Genomic DNA, 5,560 nt, shown 5'->3' on the forward strand with positions numbered 1-5,560 from the left:
TCCTAACTGACTCAGGGAACATGGTAGAAATTCGAATTTAGTATGCCTGAACTCAGAATGATAAAATACATCTGTTTGTGAAGTTGGTTTTAACATTCTGTGTTTGAAAATGCCAATTTTAGAAAGTAGGCATTTTCTTGTCTAACCATTCAAACCTGCCTCTGCTAGGCTGTGTATTCCCTGCCTGGAGTTTGAGTGACAGGGCTGGGGAATTTCAGGAGACAGGGTGCCTGAATAGGGCTGTGCCTTCCCGCCACAATGCTGGCTCCACCTCCGGTGGTGCGTCTGATGTCTCTGCCCTGCGCTCTGAAAGGAAAGAAGGAGTCAGGTAAACAAAGTGCTCCAGGACTGACCAGAACCGGTTTGAACAAGGCAAAGGACCCTCTGCCATCAGAGGACAAAGGATTTTGGGGTATAATTATTGGGACCCTGATCCCAAGAATTTAGATCACTTTGGGAAAACAAGAAGAACACTCTGCTGAGGAGAGGAAGCAAGAAGAAGCTGAGGAGGAACTATCCCTGAAACTGGGGGATTGGCCTGCAGTGGTTGCCTACTGCCAAAGAGAGGAGAAAGGAGCTGTGTGTGTACTTTTGCTTAACTTGTGAAGGATCTCCAAGGGCTTGGAAAAGAGCTTGCCTCTTGCTGAAGTCTCAGGAACAACAGACTTCACCCCCCAGCTCCCCAGAGTTCTTTGGAAGTGCCTGCTGCTGTTGTTGGGCCTTCTGAGGGACTGCGTGTCGCAAGGAGCTAGAAGCGCGACTCAAGAAGGAGAAGCGCGCCGCCGTCTGAGCTGTTGTCATCGCATCGCATAAAGTGTGTCGCCGCTGCAGCTGTCGCATCTAGCGGAAGCGTCTCGCATCATCCTGGAAGTGTCTCGCAACACCGAAGAAGCGTGTCGCTATCGCAACCATCGTAGTTGTCGCATTGCACCGCATCAAGAAAAGCGCCTCACATCCACGGACAAGCGTGCTGCCGTCGGACCTGTTGTCGTCGCATCACTTAAAGGGGTGTCGCCGCTGCACCATCGCATTGAGTGGAAGCGTCTCGCAACGTCAGAGAAGAGTGCCGCTGCCAAGGCCGCTGTCGTCGCATCGCGTAAAGTGTGTTGCCGCTGCACCTGAAGCATCAAATCGAGTCTTCTCACAACATCAGAGAAGCATCTGGAAGATCTTCACGTCTTTATTTCTTTGCACCAAAATCTTCAACGCATCAACATCGTTGCAACACTTTCGTTGCCCTGCATGTCGCATCTAAAAGGTACATTGACTTAAAGTGTCGCAGTTAAGAACTAAGCAAAATTCTACCATTTAAAGTAACAGTATTCTGTAATTTTGTTGTTTAATGGTCTTGTGGTAAATCTATATAAAGAATACTTATTTTTTTATATAAAACCTGTGTGGTGTCCATCTGTAGTGTTGTCACTTGGTTACTGTATGTGTTCACAAATGCTTTACACACTGCCTCTGAGATAAGCCTGTCTGCTTGTGCCAAGCTGCCAAGGGGGTGAGCAGGGGTTATTTTAGGAGTGTACCCCCTCACCCTGACTAGAGGTGAGGGTCCCTATTTGTCACAAGTGCATATCTGTGCCAACTAGAGACCCCAAAGTTTAACACTCATTATACATTTATAATACTAATGCAAATAAACCAACAAGAACAATGCACAGAAAAATACAAATGCCCAATATTGCAAGGACCCTACAATATATATCAGAGCTCGACGAATAATGCTCCATTTCAGCATTCACATGATGGTAAAAGCCTAAGTGGGCTGAGAGACCCTGCCATGAAAAAAATAATCAAATAATTCATATATCAAAAAATCAAAATAATGATTCAGATGAGCTGCTATTGACCAAGTTGGCAAATATCATACTTGATAATCTAACAAATATTTAAAGCGATCCTACAATGTATCTCGGGAGCTAACAAAATATTACTTTATTGTGTGAGCAATCTAAAATCAATGATGTTGCAAGGGACCATACTATTATAAAAAACAATAAAACCTCATATTGCACAGTAAAATAGCTAATGCAAATACTGCCCAAGTGGGCAATTTTTCAATCACAAATGCTGCACACAAAAAAAGCCCATTGTAAAAAAAAAAATACAGCAACAAAACCACCCATTACTGCACCAACAATCTTTCTAAAATGTATTAATGTATACAACTTCATACAAATTTCATGGAAGACAAATTCATTCAAACCATATAAAGAATCAATGTTGTGACCCATTGGGTATTTTGCATGCAATCTCAGAATATATCTGCATTCCATCTACCTGAGAATTATCACTTTATCACCACCCCGTATTCTCTGTGGAACCTATGTCAATGCTAAAAAGGTGCGACAGATCAGGGTTATGAATATGTTATCACAATTTTTCATAGTACGCATGTGCGCCAAGATTCTTGTACGTACAGGAAAGATGGTACTGCCTACATAAATTTCGCTTGCAGGAACATTTTAATATGTAGACACAATACTCACTAACACATGTAATAAGTTGTTGAATCATTGTCTGCTGCCCTGTAGGTAAACTAAAACATTTTTAGTCTGTACCAAACCTGCAAGCCTTACAATTACTAGATTTAACAAAAACCCTTGCTAGGATTCAATCAACCACTACTTACCCTGGGTAAAAGAAAACTAGATGTTAAAATACCACTCAAAGATTTAGCCTTACGATAGGTGATGCTCAGTTCATTAAGCAATTCAGGACCGAAAATTGGATCACTTTTGACAAGATGCCAGTGTTTCTTTAAAATGTTGCTCACTTTCTTACCTGCCTTATAGTAAGTACATACAAAGCGTACTACATCATTAGCTTTAGTTTCATCAGCAGGCCTAGTGTGGAAAAAAAGGCAGTGGTCTCTAGTTGGTTTCAACATCTTTTCTTCGGTATGGTGCAGCACTCTTTCAGGATAGCACTGTTTCCAATTTTTTTTTCATAGATAACAGTTATTTTTGATACCCTTCATCAGTGTTACAATAACATTTGGCCCTAAGAAACTCCCCGTAGGAATGACTCCACTTAAGGCTCTCTGGGTGGTGGCTGGACCCATGCAGAATGCTAAAGTATGCTGTATCCTTATGAAATAAATTTGTGATAATACTACCTTGTATTACTATAACTTAGCTATTCAAGAAATCAACCACAGTATTACTGATATAGGATGGGAATGATAGATTTAAACTATTCTCTTGCAATTCATCAATTAACTTTTCTGCCTCTGTCCTTCTTCCATCCCTCAAAGCAAACAAGTCATCAATATACCAAATCCATTGTGGAATCTTCAGGATTCAATTACCCAAAGTCTTAGTGAATACCGGTTCCTCCTACCAGCCCAAAATGATGTTAGCGTAGCTGGGGGTGAAGCAGGTGCCCATAGCTGCTCCGGATTATTGCATATATAACTGCCCCTCAAACAATAACAGATTATTATTGAGACAAAAAGCAATAATTTTCAGTCATTTTCATAATGGTCTAAAAGGTACATAGGTCTTGATTTAAAAAAAAATACCTAGATGCCTTCAAGCTGAACAAGTGAACAATGCAAGTATACAAAGATGTGACATTAATGGTCATTATATGATAAGAGTCCTCCCAATGCACATGATGTATTTTGTGGAGAGATTCGGTAGTGTCTTTACAGTAAGATGACAACCTTTTCACATATGGTGAAATAAAGTAATCTCAATAGATGGTAGTCTTCTCCAATAAACTGGAATTGGAAGAGGCAAGGGGGTGTCCTGGACGTACATGTATGTTTTTATGTATTTTGTGTGACAGGGTATAAACAAGGAATAACCAGGTTGTCAACTTTCAAAATATTATATTCTTCAAAACTCAGAAGACCCAATTCTTTCCAATCATATAACATTATATGATACCTGCTCTTTGTATATATACATTAAGGGGCCGATTCGGATCCAGGTCAGAAGGGCACCGAATGCGTGCCGGCTGGAAAAACTTTGAGCCGTACGTGTGTTTTCCACCTTACTCGTACAGCTGTACGAGGGAGCAAGTACGATGCGAGCTACTCGAAATTCACCGACTGAGTCGTGTCCGGGTACGTACCGGTCCGTACGTCTCAGTCGTAAGCTAACCGTGGCGTGCAATGAATGCGATTTACGACCGAGCCAGTACGATGCACACGTCGGACAGCCTGTGTGAGCTGGAGTGTCCGGCTAACAAAATGTCTGGGTGGCTTCCTTTGGGGGTCCACGTTGGACCCCCTGACACCTGCAGCCCTACGACTCGGACACGAGGGGAGACCCAAGGGTCCCCCCAACACAGGCATGTACAATGCGGATGGCACCGAAGAATACCCACTGTAGGGGGCGGCCTTGCGCGAGACATACCCATTCAGTCAATGGAAGCCCATGTACGCATCGTAAGACCGGCTCCCATTTACTTCAATGGGAGTCTGACCGAACCGAGTCTGGCAGCATATGGCCGCATCGTACTCGCTCGGTCAGACTTCAGGACTCCGGCTCGGTCAGAAAACATTCTGGATCCGGCTCGGTAGGAGTGCTTTCCGACCCGGATCGGAATCAGCACCTTAATGTTATATTTAGGTTTAGATTTGAAACCATGATATCATAGAAATTCAGCAGTAAAAGTTATAGCTATCTCAGTTAAATATAACACGTGCCCTAAGGTAACTATATTTCATGCCCCCGCCATGCACAGTTTTCTCATTAATAGTTTCATTGCGAAGGTTGCAGTGATATTATCAATGATGTTACAGAAGATGTAATGAGTGTTGTATTGTGTGGGGTAATTAGCAGTGCATGGTGAGGGCAAGAATGATAGTTCATTGAGATAACTATAACTGCTGAATTTCTATGGTTTTATGTGTGATAAAATCTGAACTTAACTATAACATCCCTGCAACCTTTGTTTTTTTTGGTGTTACCATTGTGTTTTTATGTGAATGTCTACTGTTTTATAATGCTATTTCCTAACAATAACGTCTCTGTAACCTGAGTGTGTGAGTGGTTGTGTGGGTCTGTAAGTGTGTGTGTGAGACTGTGTGGTGGGTGTGTCAGCGTGTGCGTGACTGGTTGTATGAGTTTGTGAGTGCATGTATGAGTGGTGTATGGATCAGTCTTTGAATGGGTGTGTGAGTGGCAGAATGGATGTGTATGTGAGTCAACCAACCACAGGGCTCCAATTTTTAATTTGCACTCTTGCTGGAGGATTGATGTCACAAGCCCAAGCGTCCAAATATTCAATTATTTTTTACCCTCAAATTCTCAAAAACTACCGTACAGATTTAAATCAAATTACAAAAAGCACAATTTGTGGTCCATGATTTAGCTTCCTGCCGAATTTGGTGAAAATTCATTCTGCAGCTTTTGCTATAGTTGTGTCTAAAGCAGTCTATGAAAAATGCATGGTGAGTTTACGTTTTGGGACCGTCCTTTTTCCTCAGCCCTCAATTGATGAATAACCCTGAAAGGAGCTGAAGTGGATGAGCTTTCTTTTTGTAACGTTTGGTGAAGATTCTTCAAACGGGGCCAAAGTTATTAGCAAAACAAAAAACACA

The sequence above is a fragment of the Triturus cristatus genome, chromosome 5_2, assembly GCF_964204655.1.
Source record: "Triturus cristatus chromosome 5_2, aTriCri1.1, whole genome shotgun sequence".
Classification (NCBI taxonomy): Eukaryota; Metazoa; Chordata; class Amphibia; order Caudata; family Salamandridae; genus Triturus; species Triturus cristatus.